This window comes from Typopeltis vanoorti, chromosome 22 (genome assembly GCF_054136105.1).
Source record: "Typopeltis vanoorti isolate ZY-2024b chromosome 22, IOZ_Tvanoo_1.0, whole genome shotgun sequence".
Lineage (NCBI taxonomy): Eukaryota > Metazoa > Arthropoda > Arachnida > Uropygi > Thelyphonidae > Typopeltis > Typopeltis vanoorti.
This window is the reverse complement of record NC_143570.1, coordinates 75045358-75062208: the sequence shown is the minus strand read 5'-3', so window position 1 is coordinate 75062208 and position 16851 is coordinate 75045358.

The following is a 16851-nucleotide window of genomic DNA, read 5'->3' as shown; positions in this document are numbered from 1 at the left end:
TTAATGTAGTGATTGACCTCACAGAAAATAACGTTTTATTCATCAGAATCTCCTGGACCACATGCACGAATTTCAGTGTGATGACCTTTATTGTGTGCACCAAATTGCATCCGGTGTGCGATATGCTCTACAGCTGAGCGTAAGGAGTCGGATTAGATGTTCATAACAGCCCGTTTTATGTTCTCTTTCAAGACATGCAAGTTGGGAGCAGCTGTCGCTTACACCGTCGAAATATTATTCAATTTTATCTGCCTTTAATGTAATTATCCGCCTGTTTTCGGCTCCGCCAGCGCCACAATTTCCCCTATTGCCGACGTTTGGTACTAAATCTTTTTTTTTTTTGTTGTTGTTGCCGAAATCATCTCCCCATGCCTTCAAAAGTCTCAAAATAAAATTTGGTCTCATTCTGTTTATTGGTTTTAGCTACAGATGCCTCCAAAGAGGGAATATTATTTTATAGCCACCCTATACAATGAAGAGATTTATATTAATTATATATTAATATTATATATATATATATATATATATTTCGTGTTAAATATATTATATATATAGTTAAGACGAAAAGTGTCAAAGAATATGTTATTAGTAAAACTGATAACATTGGCGACAAACACCAATAAACGAATTTCTGTTAACAAGAGATGAGTGTTTTTGAAGATGGAAAACATTACGCAGGACAGAGTACGAACTCCATACATTGTGAGGTAGATCCAAGTGTTTTTGAGATATTTGAGTTTCCTTTGTCTTCCGACTATGGTTACTTTTTATATGTTGGCTTTTCATGGTTTCAAACTTCATGACATTAAGGATGGGTGAATATGATGTGTCCACCTTCATTACTAAACCATATATATATATATATATATATATATTCCTCAAGAGATAGTAGCTTACCCCCACCCTCCAAATAATTCTAAAACATGATTTTCAGGTGCATTCCAGTTAAAGATCTTTTTTTTTTCATTCTTATAGATACCTTTCTTGCAGAACAAATGTATATTTACGTAAAGCCACTCGAAGGAGAAGAAATGTAACTTGTAGTTTACTTTTTGAAACTCTAAAGATACCAATGATATGGAGAAAATAATTGAATATTTTCCGTCAAATTCGTTACAATTGCTTGAAATAGCCAATCGGTATTGCAATGTACTATCAGTGGTTGAAATTGGTCTTCCACAGTCTCATATGGATATAATGAATTTGGATGAAGTCAGTTATCCCGTTTCATACGCAAGATGACAGAATTTTGTTCCTAAAAACTCCGTTTTTAGGAACAAAATTCTGTCCTCTTGCTGACCAGAAACACACACACACACAACAAACGTAATACACTGGCCTCATAGCCTTAATTGTTTTGGCCACAAATGCAGATGTCCCAATAGCTCTGAGGAGCTATTCCCAATATTTTTGTGAAGAGATATTCAGAAGATTCCTGTTCTGACAGGATAGTGATTACATACCCCGAACTGTGATTACATTTATTCCTTCCGGAATAAATGTAATCACTCATTGAGCTTTGATTATTTAATCTCATTCTCTCCGTGGGTTAGATATCCTGTTAGAATATCTCTTAGCTATTCTAACAGGAGTTCCTGTTCTATGCAAGGAACTCTCTCAATCGAGAAAGGTAAATTCGGAGTACCTTGGTGGCACGTGTTTATCATATTAATGCTGATATCATATTAGCAATTCGGGTGCTAATGCAGCATATATTGGTACTGTTTCCCTGATAGTTTAAAATTCATATGCGTGAAGTGTTATTTGAAGTTCGATCATTAGTCAAAGTGCATGCGAGCATACATCCTAATATGTAAATATTATAATAAAAAAAAAAGCTTGTGGCGCTTCAATGTGTCACCTCGTCTCACTGAAAATTTTATTTGCTCAGCATGACGATTCCTCTGTAAATAAGGAATTGTTTTACGTAACAAACACAGCTTAACGCGAAGCGTGTAATAATGTCAATATTTACACCTAGAATTCTGGCAGGAAATGAATTGCGTAAAATAAGCAAATAGTGATGTTCTTATCGTTTTACTGAATGAATAACCTTCAGTAAAATCCTGGGTATTCAAAAAGAAAAGGAACCTACAAGAAATATATATATCAGGGATGGCCACAACGTGGCTAGCTAGCCGCATGCGGCACGCGGCTCTTCACGAAGTACCAGGAAAAAATAAGAGAAAAGAGGAGACAACAAAAAAAGACGAACGAAATTTAAAAAAAAAAAAAGAGAAGACAAGAGGGGGAGAAAAACAGGGTGTTAATAGAAATTACTGCAATAAAAAGTTTAATTCGAAACACATTAAATGAAGTTTGGGTAATCTTAAGTATTTAAATGTATGGAGTCGAATAAAGCGCTTCACAAGGGTACATGGCCCCAAAAATGGAGATCAGTTTTCTGGCACTTTGCGTAAGTTTTGGATGCCATTGGTCCGGAACTTGCTTCTGAAACTTATTACGGAACATCCACTTTGCTTCACTAGCTTCGGTCTTTCGTTCACTTGAAGTTCCAAAAGCTCCAGGTCTGCAGCTGCGACATCCATCACAATTGGTTTCAAGTACGTTCGTGAGGAAAAGGATTTTCCAAAAAAGACGAATGTTGGCTTAAGTTCTCGAAGGTCGCAAAATCGATTAAGTTTTTCGGCGAGATCATTTAATTGGCTAACTTAAGATCTTATTTCTAATTCCACTCTTGGCGAAGTTGTCAGTATTTTCTTCAGACAAAGTGATTGAAAGTTTTATTTTAAAGTCTCTCTGGAAAGGTTGCAGTTTGCTGTGTAAGCTAAGCACGGTCTGCGCGAGATCGGTAATTAGATTTTCTTTCCCTTGAAGTGAAATGTTTAAAATCTGTAGATGCTGGAAAAGAACGGTGAAAAAATGCCACGCCTAACAACGAGTGTCTTCGAGATGAGGGAAAATTCCTCTTCTCTCTAAGAATCTGTTTGATTGGGTCCAACCACAACAACAACAAAAAAATTTAATACATTACTTTTAAGCAAAACCTTGATACGTCTTTAAGAATCTCGTCACCATTCAACTCATCGAGAAAGCTTTTGAATTGTCTTTTGGATTCTTCAAGTGTTCTAGCACTTGAGAGAATAAAACTGATAATTCTTATAACTACTTCCATTACATTTTCAGATTTAAAACACTTGCCAACTATATGTTTCTTGTGATTAATGCAATGTACAGGTAGGAAAGCAGGATATGATTCATCATTCTCATGGAGCACCATGAACCCTTTCGTTTTACTCCTCATAGCTGGAGAACCATATAGTTTGCAATGTTGACGAGTTTTTCACTTGATACCGAAACTTTTGTCAGGCAATATCGAGAGCTTCTTTTATATCAGAACCACATGTATCTTGCAACGCTATCAAGTCCAATAGCTCTTCCTTGATATCCAGGTCGTGAGATACAAAGCAGAAAAATGTACCTAGTTGTGGTTTGTCCTGAATATCTGTAGATTCATCTAAACCCAGACTAAACACAGCACAGTTTTTCAAGTTATGTTGTAAGTTATTAACAATGTTAGGACTGATAACGGAAATTATCCTTTCAATTGTAAGCATAGAGACTGACATCTATTCAATCAGTTTGAGTACAGTACCTTTTTTATTATCCGGGTCTAAAACTGACATTATTTCTGCGATATTCTTCTTGACAAATTCTTCTGTGTACGGAAGTTTTTCCTGTCAAACGCTAAATAACGCCAGCCTTGGTAGTAACATCAACCTCTTTAGTAAACATGGAGACATCAATTTACTCTGACCATGGAGTTTTTCTTTCAAAGTTGAAAGTTTAGTTAGCCTCAGATCAGAACCACGAGGAAATTCTTTACTAAAATAACTGATGCGTGTCATAATGACGATTCAGATTGCTAGCTTTGAATTGCGCAAGTGTTATTTTATATATGGCATACATTGGTTTACTTTTGTCGTTTCACAAAAAAGAAACTCATCTTCTCACTATGGCCTAAAACTTCTGTGTTCCTCTTCATATTTAAGTTTTTAATGTGACATTTTTTCTAAGCACTTGATAAAGAGCTCAACAATGTGTTGAACAATGCCGATAGATGAGCACCGGAAGTGTAACTAACTTACGATAAAGCGCCAAGAGGCTATTTGTTTTTCCGGCGGCGTAAATTAAGTTAAGGGGATAATAAATCCCACATTATTTTAAAGCCGGATACGAAACTGGGATATCGAAATCTAAGAGTTTAATGCCGAAGAGTAAGTCAACACCTGGGTAGTACAACATTAGGGAAACTCGGAGCAAAGGTAGAGCACGCTCCATCACTATCCTTAATATTTTCTCATAATGTAAAATGCAGCTCCTAGGAGAGGTATTACTGTTTCATATTATGAGGAGAAGTCACTACCCAGACCGGTTTCACTGAATAAGTAAAGCCATCTCTAAAAATTAGTACGATCCCTAGACCACTCCATAGTGGCCGAAAAACCGTCCAACTCAGCCGTTGTTCCACTCAGTGACAGGCTCACCCATCACTGGGTGAGAACTTCTTAGCATTGGCTCTACCAAGTGGCAGGCTCATCACCACCCCCACCACCAGACAGAGCCATAAATCTCAGCCTTTATTGAGGTCTCATCAGTGAGTAGGTAGAATGGGAAGAAGTTCATCTCTTTCATCATCGGCCTATGGAGTATAAAGATGTGCTGAGCGTCAGCAGGTAGTGAGAGGGGAAGAAATAAAAGGTAGAGCGAGATAGTGGTAGGTAATAAAGAGGCCTCAGTCGATCTGTTTAACTAGATAACTTATTAGAGGTCGTGGCCAAACAGGTCTGTCGACATCACCTCTTGATGACTGTTCTTACAGCTTTCATCTGTCAAACATCTTTTAGGGTGTTTGACAGATGAAAACAGAACCTTACACAAACAACAGAAACACAAACAGACCAAAAAGTGAGACAAATACATTTTGGAATAAATCAGAAGGAGATTTGTATACTTTTTCGGGAAAAATATACAAGTGAACTGTAAAATTGGGGAAAGAGCCTGGCCCGAGTGATGTAGTCCACAAGGAGCTGCATCGCCTCGCTATAAGCCTTTGTAGCTGTGGTTCACAGGCCAACCCCCTCCTGTATGAACTGAATATAAAATCTTCTAAAATGGAGGAAAAACAAAACAAATTCAAATATTTTAGCCTTTTTATTTCCCTCCAAATAGCCTTCTGTGAAATTTCTCATAAATCCAATAGCTATTCTCTTCAATGTCTGTCTTTTCCAGTTTCTTCAATGTGTGACATAGTCGGATTCTTTGATAAGTGCACAATCTCTCTCTAGAGGGCCGTTTAGCTAGCGTGACTGTGAAAATATCCTCAATATAGAGGTCTTTCCATTTGATACTTATTCTATCATCCTGGAGAAGGAATTCTGGCTCGCTTTCTGCTTTGTGTAATGCAAGGCACACTTCTTCTGCAGAAACAAACGGTCCCCTATATCTTAAAAGTACAGTTCCATTTACAATGCTTTTTTGGCAGAGGTGGTTTCTTCATCAGTTTTTACGCTGCCCAGTTTTGATTTTTCTGCCTCTGCTTCTTGGACGTTTTTCGGTCTCATTAGTAGCTTCCATTTCCTCTTTCACTTTCTTCCTCTGATTTATTTTCTTCTTCCATATCCACAGTCGCGGCTGCTTTCCCGCCGTGGTTTTTCTCTTCATCTGCCGCCGTCTCGGTGGTGGCGTCCGGACACCCTCTCTCCCTCTGTGTTGACAGATGCAGTGTTTAGTACGGGGAACTCCTCTTCATTCGCCGATTCTGATTTCTCTTGTTCTGTTGTTTCTGGTTCTACTATTTCCCTAGATTTGGCAGGAATGATAGTGCCCCCTATTCTTTCGGCCTGCGTCCTGTTGGCACAAGCGTCTACCTTGTGTGCCTTGTCTCCACATTTAAGGCAAAGTGACTGACATTGACCAAGGTCATGTCCTGCCGCCATGCAGCTCCTGTATTTGTTCTTGGGGTAGTCTGCGCCTAGGTGTTCCAGTGAACCGCACTTTAAACACTGTTTTCTTCACTCCATGGTAGTTAACTACTACCCTGGCAAATCCTAAAAAAACAAAGTTGGGCACTTCCTTTTTCATTTCCATCCGGAAAGTTTCTACCGGAGAGGTAACTTTCCGTAGTAGGTAGACCTAGATCATACCAAGGTTTAAGTGAACCGAACTTACATACCCTTATTATACGAATTGCCAGAACGGTGTACCCATATATTATTTTACTACGATGAAGAGCCAAGAGGCTATTTTTTCCCAGCGGCGTAAATTAAGTTAAGGGTATAATAAATCCCCTCATTATTTTAAAGCCAGATACGAAACTCGGTGATCGAAATCTAAGAGTTTCATGCCTTGAATTCTCGGCGAGTCCACGCGTAAGTCAACACCTGGGTAGTACAACACTAGGGCAATTTGGAGCAAAGGTGGAGCAAGTTCCATCACTATCCTTAATATTTTCTCATAATGTGAAACCTAGCTCCTAGGTGTGACCTCTCTTCATAATGTAAAACAGTAATACGTCTCCTAGGAGCTGCGTTTTACATTATGAGAAAATCTTAAGGATAGTGATGGAGATTGCTCCATCACTATCCTTAACTGAAACTCTTAGATTTCGATCTCCGAGTTTCGTATCCGGCTTTAAAATAATGAGGGATTTATTATCCCCTTAACTTAGTGTAACTAACGTGTTGTGGCGGACAGGCATAGCTTCTGCCGCCCGCCTCTACGCCACCCACCTAGTCATGCGCATAATCCCTTACTTCCGTACCATCGCATCGGTCAAAGATTGCAGCGGCTCTTCTAAGCCTTACTGGGATTATTTTGGCTCCAAAAGGACGCATAGTTCGCCTCCTCCGGTATATATTATTAGAGCTACCTTTCTGTTCTTCTAAATTCAAAAGCCATAAATACAAAAGTGATCTGAACCCAGCAAGAAAGAATAATTTTGTTGAATATATTTGGAATCAAAGTTTAAAACTGTAATGAAGGAATATGAACAGCTGTAAGGTGCAGAGAAAACTCTTTCGAACAAGTAGAGCATCAAACTCCTATACGATTAAAAAAAAATATGCAAAGGTTTCAGATGGAGTGAGGTGTGGAAAAATCAAAGTTCTTATTTGAAGACAATATTCATACTTATGTAGTCCAAAGATGTTTTAGAGAACTATCAGAAAATGAATATATATTTATATATTTAATGCATAGCATAATACATCTCCGCAATCGGATGTAATTTGCATTAGGGAAAAATATTAAGGAAAGTGATCTGGGTCTTGCACTACATACAGGCGCAAACGTGACTTACTTGTCTGTTTACTTACTTGGGAAAAAGGATTAAAACCTAGCTTATAAAATTGCTTGGTATCTTTAACATACTATATACCCAAGTTAAAAAACGTTCTCTCTCTCTCTCTCTCTCTCTCTCTCTCTCTATATATATATATATATATATATATATAAACATAGTTTCAAAAAGATAACATGACTGCTCCCATTTCCCCCACTTCTTTCAGTAAGTTTAAATGTTTCATGGACAGCTGATTAGAGATTTTATTTTAAGACAGATTTCAAATGAACAAATTTCATTTGAAATTTGTTCATTTGAAATCTGTCTTGGAATTTGAAATCTGGACAGATTTCAAATTTTATTTTAAAACAGATTTCATTATTCAAATGAACCCCATAAACAGAAGAGCTACAATTTAACATTCAATGTTCAGTGGATGGCATATCGAATGAGTTAAGAAATGTTTTCGATATCATGATTCGTCGTGTATGTTATGAACATGTCATGGATACATCCAACTAATAGGGCAAGTTTGCATTATTTTGATATATAAAAATAAATAGACGCCCTCTAGAACATATTAAACCTGATAATCTACGAAACCATTAATAGTTGCGCAGATAAAATGCCTGATTTAACATCTGCATTATCGTCAATTTTTCCAACGATTAATAAAGGCTAGAGAGGATTACGTTTAATAATGATATTTAAACAGAAAATATAATGACAAACAACTGAGGTATTTGTCTGGGTGTGTCGGTTCGTACTTTATTCATAATTATAGGTATTACTTGGGAGAAACGTGGCTATAAAGCACATGGTGTAGGCTTCAAGAATTGCAGTTTGGAATAACTTTATAATATATTTAATATTATAATGAGGACCTTAATCATTTACATATGACCTAAATGAGTGCGTGTTTTGTCGAGTGATATTAATTGAATGCTGTGTCAGACTAGGCGGTCAGGATGGGATAAATGGACGCGTCCCTCATTTTCGAAGTTTCCGAGGCACGCAAAATCACTACGACCGCAGTTGTTTGTCACGGTGCTCATAAATTACGATGAACGCTACTCCAGAAAGGGTTAATTACGTATTTCGTGTCTGACGTGATAAATTAATGCACTCTCAGAAAAGTGTAAATATTTGGACAAGGCGAGCTGCTGTTGGTATTGCGCCATAACCGGCCTGTCGGCAGAAAATCCGCTGCCAGCATCGTGTTCAACTAGACACGTTGAAGCGTTCATTTACAAGACGTAATTACGTGGTTTTAGTGTGCGGTAATTAGGGTAATCTTACACTGATATACGTGTTGCTAATCTGAAGTGGATCTACTTTAATCTGACGTAATAAACATTTTCTCATTACGCTGCTCAGGCAGATAATGTCAATCAAGTAGAAGGTCGGGGTGCAGTCATAAAACCTGTAGCTTCACTTGACATCCTTCATGTCAGTTAACAATCTTTGTGAAATGAGGAAGACATGAGTGTCGAAAAGTTTAAACAGTCTGTCATTTGTGTAAAACAGCAGAAAGCATCGAATGTTTGTTTTTTACACTTTTACACAACATGAAAGTATAGGTAACCCTCGTATAAAGCGGATGTTAGGTTCCATTGAAATGCGTTATATAAATCGCGTTATACGAGACTTAGATCACATAGAAAAAGTAGGGTTAGGTTCCGAAATCGTTTTTTTTTAATTATATAAACAACAATGACATATCCAACAAAAACAAATTTTTATTTAATTCATATAAGATAAGAAAACATAAACTATGAGACAAATACGTAGTATAAAATTATAAAAATTACAAATTGCACATAAATTTCATTGCACATAATGGATAAATGTTTTAGACACAATAAAATAAAGCGCATATTTTAATTGTTATATCACTGTTTTCAGAAATAACATTTCGTAGATGTTCTTTAAGTGGCCGGAGGTCGTCAGCACTTGAAATCTCTTGGACATCATTTGTATAATTCTTATTGCATACTTTGACTGGATTAGTCATCAAGAAATCAGTAATAAGACTTTGCTTTCCACTATGCTGCAATTTTTTATTAAGTTCATAATGTGACGCTAAAAAAATATCCAATTGTCTCGTAAATTTTCCCGAGCGCTGCATTCAGGGATCATTATCCGTAAAATAACTTCCTAACTTTTTTGCCAAGTCCAATCCATCTGCTAATTTCTTTAAACTGAATTCTTTAACGGATTCATCACAATCAGAATCTTCGGCAGAACTTTCCCCGCCATCTATTAATTGTACCAGTTTCTCATTTAAATGTTTCTCCATCAATTAATTCACTAATTTCGTTTTTAATCATATCGCAAAAGCCCTCTCTACCAAAAAAGTGGAGTTTATTATACGACGTAGCTCGGCATCGACTGCAGGTACGAAATTTTGTTCCAGAACGGCTTTAGGCCATATTTTTTTCCAGCAAGCATTCAGCGTAGAGGGTTGTAATTCCTTAATGGACAGAGAAATAATTTTCACACAATTCAATATTAAAAATTCTTTCACGCTTGAGGCAGTGTCATGTTTGGATTAGATTCCATATTTTCCAAAATTAATTGAAATGTTCGCCGAATATAATATGACTTAAATGTTGATACCATTTCTTGGTCGAGTGGTTGAATAAGTGAAGTAGTATTAGGTGGCAAAAAAGTTATTTTAATATTTTCGGACGGCTTAGATTTGTTGGGTGGCCTGGTGCGTTATCTAAAATTAGTAGAATTTTGAAGTCGATATTCTTTTTCTTTGTGTAACTTTCTACATCGGGTACAAAACACTTGAAAAACCAATTTTCAAACATGTTAGCTGTAACCCATGCCTTTTTGTTGGCCTGCCAATAAACAGGTAGGGTAGACTTGTCGAGCCCTTTCATCGCACGAGGGTTTGCGGATCGGTTAACAAAGATTGGTTTTGTCATGTAATTACCTGATGCATTACTACAAAACATTAGAGTAATTCTGTCTTTGGAAACTTTTATAGGTGATATAGGTGCGTTTTGGCATTTTTTTCCAATATAAACCCAGATTCATCTGCATTGAACACCTGGTCTGCACTGTAACCACCTTCTTTAATGATTTTTAAAGTTTTTCTGGGTATTTCCGAGCAGCTTCAACGTCTGCTGATGCTGATTCTCCCTGGATTTTAAGATTATACAAAGAAAACCGCTTTTTAAAGTTTTCGAACCAACCTTTACTGCCACAAAATCCATGCACAGATATTTCTTCTGAAGAATCTCGATCGAGTTCTTTTAAATGTTCATAAACTTTGAGAGCTTTCTGCTTAATAAGGTGTCCATCTAAAGGAATTTTATTTTGAGTGCAATCTTCTATTCAAATCATTAGAGATTTTTCCATTTTTTATCTATTAGGGTATCGCGAACACGAGCAACGCCCTTTGAACTTACCGTTGACCCAGCAATAACACTTTATCGGATTTTATGTTCATTTTGTTTGATTGTTCGAATTGTTGATTCATTTAAATTCAGAGTCAATTCCTTGCAATAATTCCTGGTTTTTCTCCAATTTTCAACCGATCCAAGATTTTAATTTTTTCTTCGATAGAAATGAATTTCCTCTTCAATGTTGGTTTTTTCCCTTTCGTTGCAGTTTTAGTGGCCATTACAATAAAAATAAACTTTTACATAAAAAAAGAATTACATATGTATGTAACTCACCAGAAAATAAACCGCTTAGCTTGAGAACACACTTATGATTTTAAATGCGCTTTCCTTGCAGAAAATGAAGACAATTTTCAACAATAAACACTATACAGTAAATCCTAGATAGCGAACATATGGAAATCGTGCCAAAGGTGGCAGGTCTGAGAATTTTGCTGGTATATCAGTGATTTACAGGTGATATCCTTTTATAAGTTTATACATTATTCAAGTTTTTTTAATTGTTACAATATGTTAAAGCTGAATTTTGTTTTACACAAGATCGCAGCTGTACAGACGTGCATATGATTGGTGCGGTATTAACAAAAGATCGCACGACCCAAAGACAAAAGCAACCGACAAATGTTGAGTTGAAATGCCAATTCTCTTCAATCGAATTCCATGACATCCGAAACTGTCCTAACAACATTCACTATTAGTTTTAACACATTCACAACAGGGTGTCATTTATCGTTCCGATGGAACTTCTCATTATTGACTGGCTCAACTCACAAACGTTTCAACCCTTGACTGAATTTTATGGTATCTTGGAAGGCGAACTCACACATTCATTATATGGCATGTTTCAATTCTTGATAGTCTTTTATTTAGTCTTTGTGCTCTTTCATAATGACATCGAGAATTTCAAATGCAATTACACAAACACTTATTTCATAATTGAAAAATTGGACAACAGTTTTTAGTTAGATACTGTGTTTCGGTGCAATATATGGTTTTGCGTAAGTCTATACAGCATAGTTTCTGTGAGATGGGACATGTCATTTATTAGTTAGCGCCGATTTTATTCCATCTCTCTCCAATTGCACTATTTGTTGAGAATGACACAGAATGCAAAAGCCTAAATTCGATACTTATAACTACTTGCACGATACGGGCATACACAAAATTAACGAAGATAAAATATGATTTTTAAGTCCGGCGGTGAAAAGTATAAAAAAAATAAAAATGAATAAAGGGTTACTATAAATTGTATCCCGCGTTATATCAAAACCGCGTTGAACAAGGGATACTACAATTTGTAGGCCGCGTTGTATAAGTACCGCGTTATACGAGGGTTACCTGTGCTTATTTTTTTTCTATTCGTGTGTTTCTTTTTTCTTCTCGCGTCTCGTAGCTGTAATGAGGATCATTGCAACATTCGTTCCTCAGTTAAGTCTAGGGCGGGAAGAACCGTTATTACGGGCTAGCAACGGAAGGTCATTTAGCCGTTGTCATACGGAGGCGAAAGAGTTTCTCTTCATGGTAATCCAGGGCATTAGAACACACAATTAACAGACATAACACACTGGCCTCATAGCGTGAGTTGCATTATCCGTAAATCTAAATAATTCAATCAAAGCAACCAATCAATCAAACCTTCGCTTGAAAACAAAACACCTACTTCTAATCTCATCTTGCACGCAAAGAACCTTCATAAATATTTTCAGCTCAATGTAGTTTGACCGGTTTCATATATAGGTAGTAGAGTCTTTTCTACCAATAAGTAAAGAATTTCCTCCGTGCCAAACCAGCCTGAGAACATAAGCAATTAACAAACATATTACACCGTCAAACCTTAGTTCCTTCGACTGCGGTTCGTTTCTTTAATCAGCGGATTCATCTCAAGAACTCATGGAAATTGGTTTTGGGTCTGACAAAGCAACAGCTAAGGCCACGTAAATAGCATATTAATAGCAGGTCTACTCTGCACGATTTGTTCTGTTCTGGGAAAGTTTTAATACTGGGTCTAAGCAAGAAAAAAAGACTTGGAAGCAATGATGCAACCTAATACAGAATTCATTACCGATGACGACCTGCATTTACACACATAACATTAAGAATGTACGTATAATTAACAAGTTTGCTGTGCACAGCAGTTATATGCTCTAGAATGCTAACATTTGTATCTAACGGATCGATTTGAACCTCCAAGTTTCATTTCTATACTTTAATTTGGTTGCATCCAATTGGATATGCCAAGAATTTCAAACTGCTCTACATGTATACCCAGATGCTGGTCGGAGTGTGTCCTGTGAATGAGATCGCAACTAACGACGTGCGAAGTTGCACGAATTAGAATGTTATTAATATGCTAGCCTGCTTATCTTTCTTTCGAATCAAAGACGCCAAATTAAGTTTTCTTTAAGTTCAGGTTTAATTTCGTTTTACTGAGCTATGTGTGAAGGCTTGAATTACATTCCACGTCAAACTTCAAGATTGCCATGCCACTCGAGGAGTAATCTTTAGCTATATCATCAGCATAGTGATTAGGATCCTTTTGAACAGAGGTCGTTTATATAGAATGGAAATAAAAGATGAAAAAATAAATTTTTGTAAGTTTTATGAATTTTGCATTTGAAGTAGATTTGAAGCGAAGGAGAAATTTTGAATGTTATTAATTAAAAGTTTGTAACGTTTTGGCAGTTGATCCTATATATCCTATAATTATGTTGCTGTTTTGGCCCGCCTATAATTATGAGTAGTTTTGTTCCAAGATTTCCAACAACGAACACTACCGAATTATCGTTTTCGAGCCATCTATTCGGTAATCCGTCCCATAACTAATATGTTCGCAAGGAATCAGATAATTTCATTTATACTCAGAAACTCAGGAAAGACTACGCATAGGATAGGTACAATCTGGTAATATATACTTTAATTTGGTTGCATCCAATTGGATATGCCAATTGGATGCAACCAAATTTATAGCATATTTACCGCGTACGCAGATAAGCCAAAAATCTCATCGCTGCCGTTTTTTATCAAGTAATTCAGTCCTTAGGTTTCTTTTATTTATTTTTAACTTTGAAGTCTATTTCTTTGTATGCTTTGTCAGTTATATTTTAAATAAGTTCCTATAGTTGATCATTTGTTTGTTCATGTGAGGAATAATTGAGCTTCTTGAGGTTCCTGATCAGATTTTATGTAATTAACTGCTTTTCTTCTGCCTTTGTTTTCTGTAGGGCTATCGTTACTTTTATCTAAACCATCTCTTTTATAACGGGTTTTAGTTTCGCTATTATATGGAAACGATCAGTTACGTTGTACGCACGTATTCCATCTTCGGTACTCATACTATCTGTTAAGTTTCTCATAAGTCCCTGATAAATACCATACCTCTATCCCTCATTTTTCTAGTGTTTGGGAAATAATTTTCTATGGTATTTATTTCATTCTTCAGTATTTTAGTCAATCTTTTACCCCATCCCCTCCCTCTTTCTCTCCCCCTAAATATTAAACTGTCACTTAGCGATGGTGTTTTTATTATTTTTGGATTTTGATTCAAAGTATCCATTGTGTGTTCATGCGATCTATATATGAAAGCAAATGAAGTGGTGTTGTGTTTATAGGCAGGCATTGTAGGCTTTCATATACATATATTATGTTAGTAATTGCATTAAAATCCTTCGCAAAAATTAATACACTATCCAATTTTTGATATACACTGTAGTTAAAAAAAAAAAAAAAAAAAAAAAAAAAAGACCAAGAACTACACAAATTAGTTTTTCTCTTTGATTCAGGATGCTGTCTCACTATGATTCATAGTGAGACAGCATCCTGCTGAGTCTATCACAATATGATTCAGAATTACTAGAAAACACGTCTGTTTTCCAGTTTGCTAGTGCGTTTGTTTTTAACGTAATTACTATGATTTGTTTGCCATTGTCAGGATGACTTCTCGTCACGTGACATCCGCAATGCAACCTAATTACTGCATTTATGATTAACTGGCATGCATTCAAATGCACACTCCTGCAAACTACCTGCCGAAGTGGCTTCATCGGCTTGAATGTAGCCAAGCAACGGGGGTGGAGTATATAAAATGTTGATTCAGAGTAATCTCTGAGGAGCTGACATTAATAAATATATTACAAAAATATTATGGTAAGGAAATATTGAAAACAGACAAGTCTTTATTAAGAAAAAAGTCGACTTGAATAATCTTCAACTAACATTCAGTTAGTAGAGAAAAGTAGTGAATCGAATTTGAGAAACAACATTTCAAGACGTGCAAACAGTTGCATTTCCGGCAATACTCCTTGAAAATGTTTTAAAATATTATAAACTCTCAATAAATTTGAATGACAAAAGGGAAAAATAAAGTTTATTTGAAAGCAGCTCCACAAAAGAATCAAAATCCTGCACACTAAATTGTTGACTTCCGAGGAAGATGTTTGGATTTATTTGCAGACGACCTGAAATTGTGAGACAGTGCTGGGAGGCTTTATATCTACCGTTCTTCCGAAACTACAAGAAAATTGAAGAAGATCTTTAAAGAAGAAAACTAATTCACCAAATACTTCCTTTGGAATGAAAATATTGGGAGGAGAGGACTATCGGAAAGAGGAGTGCAACAAAAAGAATGCCTGATATTGTCAATTCCGTTCCAATAGTGACACAAAAATTCAATTTTCTTGTAGTTTCGAAAGAACGGTAGAAATAACGTCCCAAAAGCCTCCCAGAACTGTCTCACAATTTCAGGTCAGGTCTGCAAATAAATCCAAACATCTTCCTTGGAAGTCAACAATTTAGTGTGCAGGACTTTGATGTCTTTTGCAGAGCTGCTTTCAAATAAACTTTATTTTTCCCTTTTTTCACACAAATTTATTGAGAGCTTTCTACCCAAAGTTTGGATGAATGGTCCGAGTTATGTTAGAGAATTATTACATTTCACCACGACATAAACACGTTAAGGTTGCCTTTGCCATAAAAATAAAGGAGAGAAGAAACCAAAATGGAAATATAAATGCATTCTATCCACCCTTTTATACATAAAATCTCCATCTCCGGTTTGGCTAGGCGAATTGAACTAATATTTATCATTTGGAATTTTTACAAAGGCTTACCGTTTCAATTCTTGTGTTGTTTATAGTGGCAAACACCACTTTGTTGACAGATGATATCACTATTCTGATATCAGAATTTGTTCCGGAATATTTCAGTAGTCTTTAGCCGAGGTTATCTGACCCTAAAGATAAATCTCAACGTCACTTTTATGAAAGTCGACATTTCGGTAAATTTTAGCATTTAAGTGTTTTTCCTATCACGATGAGCATGCAAGTATATGGAACGAGTGAAAGAAAGAGCAACTATTTTGGTTTGGCCTGATGAATGTTTTAGCATTTTCGAAAGTAGTTCTGAGTATTCTTATCTTTCGTTCAGAGTGAAAAGATTTTTCTGCAGACAAGAAGTCGTCTTATATCAAATAGTTAATTTGGGGTACCCCCCCCCTCTTACTTTCATATTTTTGAAAGTAAGGAGATACCTTGGTTTTGTCTCGTTGCAATAACCAGCAAATTTGTATTCATTTGAAGTAGATTTATTTATATCCATTTATTTACATCAGTTAAGGTAGTTTTCAGGGACATTTCCCATTCGAATTCACAAATAGCAGGTTAAAATTAAAATTCCATTTAGAAAACATATATTCCCGCAAATATATTTAATTTGAGAGAAATATTGCTTGGCATCATTCATACGTTATTACTAGATTCAGCGATCGTTCATTCATATATGTAATAAGATGCAGCAAAATAATCAAGAGCTTTCAGGTCTGTAGTGTGACTGGAAATCAGTGATTACTCTGGCTTATTGGAGATCTTTTATTTTATCAACTTACGCGACATAAGTATCGATTTAGTACGACACTCGAACCACTATTCATTATGATTGAAGATATGTGAGGATCAATGGTTCACAGGCTCCTTTCTGTTTTCATATTGGCCGCGTACGTGTGACGTCCATGTTTCCAATGGACGTCAAACAAAGATGACAAATTCCTTAAGTCATCTTCTTCGAAATTGTAAGTTGTTTCAATGTCTATTCTGGTTTTAATCAACGAGACAAAATTCAAATTGTGGGTAGTTGGTTTCT